Below are 12,297 nucleotides of genomic sequence, written 5' to 3'. Positions count from 1 at the left end.
AATCCTGACCTTAGGCTTCCATGATCCTTATTGGGGTTCTATAGTTTATGCACAGATATTTAAGCTCCCCAAATCCTTCTGAGGCTATATCCTCCAAGATGCAGAAGAGTGAGAATATATCTTAGGGAAATAACTGCCTTCTTTGCCATGATTTCTTTCTCTGAGGACACATCTCATCCTTGAAATGTTACTTATCATTGCTACTACTCTCATGGCTTCAGGAAACCTCTTTGTTCTTAGTAGTCTGGCCCAAGGATAGACTCAGGCTCTGCAGCTATTCCCACAAAGAACAGGTATCATCAGGCATTAATATTAACAAAGACTAAACATGACACAGAGAATAAACAAAACCTGGCTATTAAGCGTGCATGTTCTTAAAAGCGGATAAAGAATCACAATCCATCCTTTTGTGTTTCCCTACGTGATGGCCTCCTGTGTTGTTTCATGTTAGAGAAGCCATCGTTTCACTGCCTACCAGGAAGCCCTTGTGCACTTTTCATTTCTCACATTTCCTATCTGTTCACCCACCGTGCCCAGTGAGGAGAGTGATAATGGACTTTTAAGAAGTGTCAGAGCTAGAATTTGGGCCAGTTCACATCAGATCCAAAGCTTAATTGTTTCTAGGAAATTGTAATTTTAGGATTTTTAGTGTCAATTCTAATAATAACACATTAATTAAAATATCAGCTTTTCAAATGTCTTGGTTGCAAACAGTATTTCCAGGGCATCTGGTTTACTTTAGTAAGTGAATAGAAGAAATCTCCCCATAAGACACCATTTTTTTTTTTTTTTTGTAACATGAATGTTTTTTTCATGTGATGTTTTAAGATATTACTCAGAAAATACCTTAAGTGTTGTTTCCCTCTAAGTTTAGAGAAGGCATTATGTCTTTTCTATTGAGGAGGATTGCTACAGCATGATAGGATTTTTAGACACCTTCACAGGAAAAGTCAGCTCACCTACTGTCATGGGATAAAGGGTTTGCCAGAGTGTTGGAAACCTTTGAATAATGTGAGCCCATCAGATGGCTCTCTAAGGCTAAGACATGATGCTTTACCGAGTCACATATCTTCCCACTCATACTGCTAATGTTCATCTCCTCAGCTCCTTCTGCCTGCACAACCCAGGGCCTACATCCTTGTCAACACACTGACTCCCAGTTAATACCATATTACGTATTGTGAAAATGTATAATTTAGTGTTCACAGTTCAGAGGAAATGGCGGAGTGAGATTTTTAGATAACTTCACATCATTGTTTGAATCATTGCTTGAAGAGGAAAATCATTAACATAAAGAAATTACATTTAATACTGGACTTTTAGGCTATGACTGTTTCACATCTTGCTATGAAGAATTATATAAAATTGATATTTTTCATTTTTCTCTTTAAAGATAACATTGCTTTTGTCCTTCACAATAAGATACACACATATTTATCTTCTACATTCCTCTAGAGGGCTTCCCAGGTGGCACTAGTGGTAAAGAGCCTGCCTACCAATGCAGGATATGAGAGAGATATGGGTTCGATCCTTGGATGGGGAAGATCCCCTAGAGAAGGGCATGGCAACCCACTCCAGTATTCTTGCCTGGAGAATCCCATGGACAGAGGAGTCTGGTGAGCAACAGTCCATGGTATTGCAAAGAGTTGTATATGATTGAAGCAACTTAGCAGCAACAGCAGCATTCCTCTAGAACTCATAGAATAGTATATGAAAGAAAGGAAGATTCCCTAGAAACACATCAGAGTCCAGCATTATTAATGTGTCTCCATTTGGTCTTACCCTTCTTACCTTAATTCTAATCACTTCCCAGAAAAATGCTCAAGAATTGTGTTCAGGTTTATTACCATGTTATACAGAAGAAAGTGGCAGCTCAGACTGCTTTTCAAATCCTCTCTGAACGTGAAGATACTTCCTGGACTCAGGTTATTCCATCAGAAAGATCTCACTGCCTTACCCAGGGACTTCTTTTAGAAAAACTTCCATGGTCCCATTTTTCAAACTTTTAGGTACGTAAACAACAAACATTTCATACTTACTTTCTGGTAGTTCCCCATAACTTTTCAGAAAATTTAATGCAAAACTTCTTTTTGAGTCTGAGAAACACTAGATGCTAGTGGCTATAATTTTGAGTTAACTTTGACTTCCCCTTGAGCCCAACATTTTATTCCAGGTAAGAGTGTCTGCAAATGCAAGGCAATATGCAGTGACCTAGAGACCAGGACCTCTGCTTTTACCATCACCACGTGGAAAATGGAATCTGATGAGAGTTCTTATCTCTCATTAAAATGCTATTAAAACTTCTCTGAAGTCTGTGACTGAAAGAATGGACAAACAATGGCAAACAATTGCTAGCAACTCTCCCTGGCTGTAGAAGTGAAGATAGTCTGAGGTCTCTGTGCAAAGAAATGAATTACTGTATAAGTATTCATGAATAGAAATAGCATGTGCTTTACTGGTTTTATTTGTGTAAGTGCACAGGGAGCCATTAAGGGAACAAGCAGAAATGTCCTTGGTGACCTTACCTAAACTACTAATTAATCTACAGTGAAATTAACTTTAGCAAAAAGAAAAAAAATTACCCAGATCTTGTGGGGCAGTGTCCACAGAGATAAGAAATGCAACCATAACAGTCATCAGTTGCTGGAAAAAAGTCAGATGGTAATTTGACAATCTGATTCTCATCATGTTTGTTTTACATGGTCTAAATGCTGGGGATCCATGATGCTTTTTGTTACTGGATGTGTGTAATATATATTATATATATATAATATATATATAATCTACTCAAGGAAGTCCTCCCTAGATTATTAGTTTTTAAGATGTCTTATTTCAGCAGTTAGGAGAATTAATATTTGCTTATTTCATTCTACTGATCATATAGTTCATCCACTGGTCCTATTTAAGGGTGAAGTGAAATGAAGTGAAAGTCACGCAGTTATGTCTGACTCTTTGTGACCCCATGGACTATATATATATAGGCCATGGAATTCTCTAGGCTAGAATATTGGAGTGGGTTGCCTTTCCATTCTCTAGGGGATCTTCCAAACTCAGGGATCAAACCCAGGTCTTCCACCTTGCAGGTGGATTCTTTACCAGCTGAGCCACAGGGAAGCCTAAGAATACTGGAGCGGGTAGCCTATCCCTTGTCCAGCAGACTTCCCAACCCAGGAATCAAACTGGGGTCTCCTGCATTGCAGGCAGCTTCTTTACCAACTGAGCTACTGGGGAAGTCCAGAATAAACATTTAAAATTGATAGTACTATCACCTCCCTATGGACTGTAGCCCACCAGGCTCCTCAGTCCATGGGTTTCTCCATGCAAGAATACTGGAGTGGGTTGCCATAGCATTCTCTAGGGGATCTTCCACATCCAAGGATTGAACCCATGTCTCTTGCGTATCCTGCATTGGTAGGCGGGCTCTTTACCACTAGTGCCACTTGGGAAGCCAGTTAAATTAGTAGTCATATACTGAATAATCACACTCTAAACATGCTGGTACCTTGCTAAACCCAAAGGTGTCATTCTTCTTATCAAGAATGCAGGGTTTGGGTGTATGATGCTCAGTGTACACCACTGACCAAAGTCCAGAGATTGCTCACACTCTTCCACAGTGCTCAGCAGTGCCAGCTTTTCACAAAGTTCAGGAGTTGAGAACTGAAATGTCTGAGCTGGAGTCACATGTCACAGCCTGTGCTGGCTTAGAGGCTTCTCCTCATTCAAGATAAACAGTAAAAATCCCATCCACCCTCATAGAATCATAGCCAACACTTCCAATGTGGAAATATCTTCAGATCTTTTATGAATGTGAATCAGTTATTGAGAGAGGAGGGCAGGCCCTCAAAAGTAGCAATACTGGAGATTTTACTGAGCAGAGGGAAATGGGGACTGAGGTAGGAAAGGAGAGACCTAGGGAAGCAGGGATTTATAGACAGACAGGCTTGGAGAAATGGGATCAGGGGCACATTGACATGAGTCTCTGTCTGCACTTCCTGTTTTTTTAAATTGATCTATTTTTCTCTACTATTGCCAGTATAATTTTGTTATTTTTATCAGGAGTGTTTTTATTTATTTATTTTTAGTCTGGGTCCTCTGTATTTCCATTTAAATTTTAAAACAAGAAGTCAATTTGTAGAAAAATGATTTGCTAGGATTTTGATGGAGCTTGTTTTAAATCAATGGATCAACTTGAAAACAATTTACATTTTAGAGTATTGTCTTTCAACAATATACCTGTTCATTTAATTTCTCTTAATATTTTTCAGGTTTTTCTTTCAGGTACCTATGTGTCTGAGTGTTGGGCTGTGGGTTGTGATGGACTGGTCACCATGAGAGATCAGGAAGGCCTATTTAAGTGCTAGTCATGACTGCTCCTTCTCTGCTCAGATGCCACTTCATGTCTGGGCCACCTCTAGTCTCAAGGGAGCTGGTCCGTTGGTAGTGGCAGCCTACACTCTCCTGTGGAGCTGCACTGTGATGTAAGGGCGGGTGTGGAGAGCTCTCTTGGCTCAGGCTAGGGTGGGTGAAGGGTGGATGTGAGAAACCTGCCAGCCTCTGGTGGGTTCTCTCTGCTCTGCCTTGGTAGCAAGCAAGCACTGTGCACTTCTCCCAAGCTGAGTCCAGGCTTCCCACAGCCTTCCTATTTGTCTCATGGGCCCTCCTACTAGGCAAGGGGCTTGTCTTCCCTTGTCAGACCCCAGGGATAGGGAGCACAATGTGTGGCTCAAACTACTCACTTGCCAAGGAGGATCGCCGCCCATGTAATCTCCCCTCAGTTCCATCCCAGGGACCCAGATCCCAACCCGATGGTCATTTATCTTCCCTTCCCTCTGGATTCCTTGTGGCTCTTTCTTACAGCCTTGGTTGTCCAGGAATCTTTCCTCCTGTCTCTAGTTTTCAGTGAGGATTTCTCCACATGTATGTGTGATGTATTCATGAGAGAAGATGATTGCTGCATCCTCTTATTCTGCCACTGGATCCAATCCCCTGCAGCAAGTAAATTTTCTGAGTGCAAGGAGAGAGAGTAGAGAAATAAGGAATAGTTAATAAATAATAAGAGTTGATCCATTAAAAATGGATCCATAAATTTTAATACCCATACAGTGTATTATACAGAGAAACGAGAAGAGGTGGAAAGAAAAACTTGATGAAATTATAGAGAAAAAATTTTCCTTGTGGTCAATAAGCTTTTAATCACCAAGTGAAAATCAAGATTGAAAAAAAAGGAAATATGGACAGTTTCCTTCACTGGAAATTCCTCTGGTGTGCCACATGAGTCACCCCTCACTGACTTGGAGAGGCAAGGATGAATCCAGCCAATGGGAATTCCACAGCATGGCCCAGGACCCATCCATACTGTCCAGGGAGGACTGGACAGTTCCTGATAATTACAATTCCATTACTGGGCTTCAGGACTTGCCTCTGCTGACCTGGAAGGGCTGGTGGGTTAGAGGACTTTCCCCCTCTGACCTGGAAAGGTGCAGACAGATCTGGTCACTAGCAATTCTGCAAGGGGGTCCCAGAACCCCCCTGCTGACCTGGAAGGGTGTGGACAGATTCAGCTACTGAGAATTCTGCCAGTGGGACCCAGAGCTGATTCTTGCTGTTCTGGGATGGTTCAGATAGCTTCCACAACTGGGAAATCCATCAGTGGGTGTTGGAACCCACTGGACTGTCCCAGAACAGTGTGGATGGCTCTCCCTACTAGGAAATTCACTAGGGGGGTGCTGGGACTTGTCCCATTGTCCTGAGAGGGTGTGGATATCTCCTTCTGCCCCCACTAATAAATCTGTCAGCAGGAGCCAGGAGTTGCCCAACTATCCAGAGAGTGGGCAGAAACCTCTCATTACCAGGATATTTGTGAGTGGGTACCAGGACCCACCACATGTTCTGAGAGGGCACAGATAAACCCCCCAAGTAGGAAATTTGCCTAAAGCAGCGGCTGAAACCAGAGCTGAGCCCCAGGGGCTCTGTGACTGATGAAGAAGAGCCAAAATCTCTCCTTGTGGCTGCATGAACTGCCAACTTACACCTCTACAGATAGCTTTCTAAATTCAGCACCTGTGGAACATTAAAAAAGACAGCAAGTGCTCTTGTAGCAGAAATGGGTCTGGCTTTAGTAGCTGTTTGGTCTGTGGGTACGTACACATAAGATTAGGGATGGACTCGATAGATTTCATAGAGAAGGCAATGGCAACCCACTCCAGTACTCTTGGCTGGAGAGTCTCATGGGCGGAGGAGCCTGGTGGGCTGCAGTCCATGGGGTTTCTAAGAGTTGGACATGACTGAGCAACTTCATTTTCCCTTTTCACTTTCATGCATTGGAGAAGGAAATGGCAACCCGATCCAGTGTTCTTGCCTGGAGAATCCCAGGGACAGGGTAGTCTGGTGGGCTGCTGTCTATGGGGTTGCACAGTCGGACACAACTGAAGCGACTTAGCAGCAGCAGCAGCAGCAGCAGCAGATAGAGTTCGAGCTGACTCCATATCTCCCACAGTAGGTCTAGGCACATGACTACTGCAGTGCTGGGATCTGACATCAGTGGACCTGTACTGGTGGCCCGGTGAAAACAATGCCTGAGAATTATGAGGCCAGTTCCTGGCACATCCACAGTAAAGGCAGGACCAAGAGCAGTGCCAACAGCTGTATACTTTGTGAGCCCATACAATTGGTAAAAGGGACTACAACAGAACACATTCACATGAAAATAGCTCTGAATGAGAAAACTCAGTGTTTATACTCCCAGTATGAGTGCTCTAATTCCACCTACCTCACAGCACAGATCAGAATCACAGCTGAGAAATAGATCTGAGAATTTCTACTCCAAAAACTAGGAAGCAGACCTGCTTCTGACAGGGCAACGAAATCCGCAGAGCAAAGGGGAGGTCCTATTAAATATGCAGGGCAGGCCCTGATCACCAATCCAACTCTCTCTCAAGGGGATACTGGCACAAACCTCTAGACCAACCTTACCCACCAGATGGCAGACTCCAGAAGCAAGAGAACTGAAGATCCTACAGCCTACAGAAAGGAGACCTCATAGACAGTAAGTTTGACAAAATGAGATGACAAAGATATATGTTGCAGATAAAGGAGAAAGGTAAAAACCTATAAGAACAACTAAATGAAGAGGAGATAAGCAATCTATCTGAAAAAGAATTCACAGTCAAATTCAGACTTAAATTGAAGAAAGTAGGGAAAACCACTAGACCATTCAGCTATGATCTAAATCAAATCCCTTATGATTATGCAGTGGAAGTGAGAAATAGATTTGAGGGCCTAGATCTGATAGATAGAGTGCCTGATGAACTATGGAATGAGGTTCATGACATTGTACAGGAGACGGGGATCAAGACCATCCCCATGGAAAAGAAATGGAGAAAAGCAAAAAGGCTGTCTGGGGAGGCCTTACTAATAGCTGTGAAAAGAAGAGAAGCGAAAAGCAAAGGAGAAAAAGAAAGATATAAGCATCTGAATGCAGAGTTCCAAAGAATAGCAAGAAGAGATAAGAAAGACTTCTTCAGCGATCAATGCAAAGAAATAGAGGAAAACAACAGAATGGGAAAGACTAGAGATCTCTTCAAGAAAATTGGAGATACCAAGGGAACATTTCATGCAAAGATGGGCTCGATAAAGGACAAAAATGGTATGGACCTAACAGAAACAGAAGATATTAAGAAGAGGTGGCAAGAATATCCAGAAGAACTGTACAAAAAAACTTCACGACCCAGATAATCACGATGGTGTGATCACTCACCTAGAGCCAGACATCCTGAAATGTGAAGTCAAGTGGGTCTTAGAAAGCATCACTACGAACAAAGCTAGTGGAGGTGATGGAATTCCAGTTGAGCCATTTCAAATCCTGAAAGATGATGCTGTGAAAGTGCTGCACTCAATATGCCAGCACATTTGGAAAACTCAGCAGTAACCACAGGACTGGAAAAGGTCAGTTTTCATTCCAATCCCAAAGAAAGGAAATGCCAAAGAATGCTCAAACTACCGCACAATTGCACTCATCTCACACACTAGTAAAGTAATGCTCAAAATTCTCCAAGCCAGGCTTCAGCAATATGTGAACCGTGAAATTCCTGATGTTCAAGCTGGTTTGAGAAAAGGCAGAGGAACCAGAGATCAATTTGCCCACATCCTCTGGATCATGGAAAAAGCAAGAGAGTTCCAGAAAAATATATATTTCTGCTTTATTGACTATGCCAAAGCCTTTGACTGTGTGGATCACAATAAATTGTGGAAAATTCTTCAAGAATACCAAAATTCTTCAAGAATTCTTCTGGAATACCAGACCCCCTGAACTGCCTCTTGAGAAATTTGTATTCAGGTTAGGAAGCAACAGTTAGAACTGGACATGGGACAACAGACTAGTTCCAAATAGGAAAAGGAGTAGGTCAAGGCTGTATATTGTCACCCTGCTTATTTAACTTATATGCAGAGTATATCATGAGAAATGCTGGGCTGGAAGAAGCACAAGCTGGAATCAAGATTGCTGAGAGAAATGTCAATAACCTCAGATATGCAGATGACGCCACCTTATGGCAGAAAGTGAAGAGCAACAAAAAAGCCTCTTGATGAAAGTGAAAGAGGAGAGTGAAAAAGTTGGCTTAGAGCTCAACTTTCAGAAAACGAAGATCATGGCATCTGGTCCCATCACTTCATGGGGAATAGACGAGGAAACACTGGAAACTGTCAGACTTCATTTTCTTGTGCTCCAAAACCAGTTCAAATGGTGATTACAGCCATGAAATAAAAGACACTTACTCCTTGGAAGGAAAGTTATGACCAACCTAGATAGCATTTCAAAAGCAGAGACATTACTTTGCCTACTAAGGTCCGTCTAGTCAAGGCTATGGTTTTTCCAGTTGTCATGGATGCGAGAGTTGGACTGTGATGAAAGCTGAGCACTGAAGAATTGAATCTTTTGACCTGTGGTGTTGAAGAAGACTCTTGAGAGTCCCTTGAACTGCAAGGAAATCCATCCAGTTCATTCTGAAGGAGATCAGTCCTGGGTGTTCATTGGAAGGACTGAGGCTAAAGCTGAAACTCCAATACTTTGGCTACCTCATGCGAAGAGTTGACTCACTGGAAAAGACCCCTGATGCTGGGAGGGATTGGGGGCAGGAGGAGAAGGGGACGACAGAGGATGAGATGGCTGGATGGCATCAGCGACTCGATGGACATGGGTTTGGGTGAACTGCGGGAGTTGGTGATGGACAGGGAGGCCTGGTGTGCTGCAATTCATGGGGTTACAAAGATTCAGCCACGATTGAGTGACTGAACTGAACTGTTGTCATCCAGGAGTTCAAGTCTTCAGAGCATGAGCTGCCTGTTTTTGTTGCTTGGCCTTGCACTAACACTGTAGTCTCCTTCACCACAAGCTTGTGTCAGTAAACTGACTTTGCTGTGTGACAGGCCAGGGGTCCCAGTCTTGTTTTGGTAACAGAACCACCTACTTGATCCTAGTCAACCTCTAGAGCCAGAAATAGTAACAATCTGATGTTCTAAGACACTAAGATATGGGCTGATTTGTTGCATAGCAATTGATGAGTTGGGATTCCCTGGTGGCTCAGACGGTAAAGCATCTGCCCGCAATGTGGGAGACCGGGGTTTGATCCCTGGGTTGGGAAGAACCCCTGGAGAAGAAAATGGCAACCCACTCCAGTACTCTTGCCTAGAAAATTCCATGGATGGAGGAGCCTGGTGGGCTACAGTCTATGCAGTCGCAAAGAGTTGGACCCGACTAAACAACTTCACTTCACTTCAATTGATGACTGAAATGAGTGCAGAGAAAGAATCAGAATTTAGAAAGTGCAGAGAAAGAACCACCAAAAATTAGAATTTAGAGAGTGCAAAAATTAGAATTTAGAGAGTGCAGAGAAAGAACCACCAAAAATTAGAATTTTGGTGGTTTCCAGGGCTCAGGAAACCTATTGGACTCTGAGGAGCCTGAATCCCATGCAAATTCTTTAAGCTGTATACTCTCGACTTTGCTCCTTTTAGAACATATATTTAATCTTGAAAAACACCAAAATTTAGATATATAAATATTGGAGAGAAAAATGAACCCAGTCCCATTGAAAATATATTTCATTTTCAAAGAACATGTTAAAATGATTGGAGCCCATAGGGAATATCTATTATGGTGAGATTCTAAAGTGGTTTTGAAGCTATTTGTTTCAGTCAGACCATTAGGAGTTTGCCATCTTGTATATTATTATGAATCCTTAAAATTACATTGTATGTGATAATTTTAAAATCCCATTTAAAGTGTAAAGAAAATGAGGCTCATGGAATTAACAAGTTTTATGAGTGACAGATCAATGGATGGACTCCACTTTTATTTTTTATTTTTATTTTATTTTTTATTTTTTTTAAAATTTTATTTTATTAAAATATAGTTGGTTTACAATGTCGTGTTAATTTCTGGCATACAGCAAAGTGATTCAGCTGTATGCGTATGTATAATATATAGTCCTTTTCATATTCTTTTTTTTTTCTCTTCTTTTTTTTTTAATTCAATTTTAATTAAAAAAAAATTATACATGTATTCCCCATCCTGAACCCTCCTCCCTCCTCCCTCCCCATACCATCCCTCTGGGTCGTCCCAGTGCACCAGCCCCAAGCATCCAGCATCGTGCATTGAACCTGGACTGGCATCTCGTTTCATACATGACATTTCACATGTTTCAATGCCATTCTCCCAAATCTTCCCACCCTCTCCCTCTCCCACAGAGTCCATAAGACTGTTCTATACATCAGTGTCTCTTTTGCTGTCTCGTATACAGGGTTATCGTTACCATCTTTCTAAATTCCATATATATGCATTAGTATACTGTATTGGTGTTTGTCCTTCTGGCTTACTTCACTCTGTATAATAGGCTCCAGTTTCATCCACCTCATTAGAACTGATTCAAAAGTATTCTTTTTAATGGCTGAGTAATACTCCATTGTGTATATGTACCACAGCTTTCTTATCCATTCATCTGCTGATGGACATCTAGGTTGTTTCCATGTCCTGGCTATTATAAACAGTGCTGCGATGAACATTGGGGTACACGTGTCTCTTTCCCTTCTGGTTTCCTCAGTGTGTATGCCCAGCAGTGGGATTGCTGGATCATAAGGCAGTTCTATTTCCAGTTTTTTAAGGAATCTCCACACTGTTCTCCACAGTGGCTGTACTAGTTTGCATTCCCACCAACAGTGTAAGAGGGTTCCCTTTTCTCCACACCCTCTCCAGCATTTATTATTTGTCGACTTTTGGATCGCAGCCATTCTGACTGGTGTGAAATGGTATCTCATAGTGGTTTTGATTTGCATTTCTCTGATAATGAGTGATGTTGAGCATCTTTTCATGTGTTTGTTAGCCATCTGTATGTCTTCTTTGGAGAAACGTCTATTTAGATCTTTGGCCCATTTTTTGATTGGGTCATTTATTTTTCTAGAGTTGAGCTGTAGGAGTTGCTTGTATATTTTTGAGATTAGTTGTTTGTCTGTTGCTTCATTTGCTATTATTTTCTCCCATTCTGAAGGCTGTCTTTTCACCTTGCTAATAGTTTCCTTTGATGTACAGAAGCTTTTAAGTTTAATTAGATCCCATTTGTTTATTTTTGCTTTTATTTCCAATATTCTGGGAGGTGGGTCATAGAGGATCCTGCTGTGATGTATGTCAGAGAGAGTTTTGCCTATGTTCTCCTCTAGGAGTTTTATAGTTTCTGGTCTTATGTTTAGATCTTTAATCCATTTTGAGTTTATTTTTGTGTATGGTGTTAGAAAGTGTTCTAGTTTCATTCTTTTACAAGTGGTTGACCAGTTTTCCCAGCACCACTTGTTAAAGAGATTGTCTTTAGTCCATTGTATATTCTTGCCTCCTTTGTCAAAGATAAGGTGTCCATAGCAAATGAAGCAATTTTAATTAAAAAAAAATTATACATGTGTTCCCCATCCTGAACCCTCCTCCCTCCTCCCTCCCCCCTCCCAAAACCTGTGGGACACAGTAAAAGCAGTCCTAAGGGGAAAGTTCATAGCAATACAGGCACACCTCAAGAAACAAGAAAAAAGTCAAATAAATAACCTAACTCTACACCTAAGCAACTAGAAAAGGAAGAAATGAAGAACCCCAGGGTTAGTAGAAGGAAAGAAATCTTAAAAATTAGAGCAGAAATAAATGCAAAAGAAACAAAAGAGACCATAGCAAAAATCAACAAAGCCAAAAGCTGGCTCTTTGAGAGGATAAATAAAATTGATAAACCATTAGCCAGACTCATCAAGAAACAAAGGGAGAAAAAT

This window comes from Bos indicus x Bos taurus, chromosome 5, assembly GCF_003369695.1.
Source record: "Bos indicus x Bos taurus breed Angus x Brahman F1 hybrid chromosome 5, Bos_hybrid_MaternalHap_v2.0, whole genome shotgun sequence".
NCBI classification, from domain to species: Eukaryota; Metazoa; Chordata; class Mammalia; order Artiodactyla; family Bovidae; genus Bos; species Bos indicus x Bos taurus.
Note: the sequence above shows the minus strand (reverse complement) of the source record.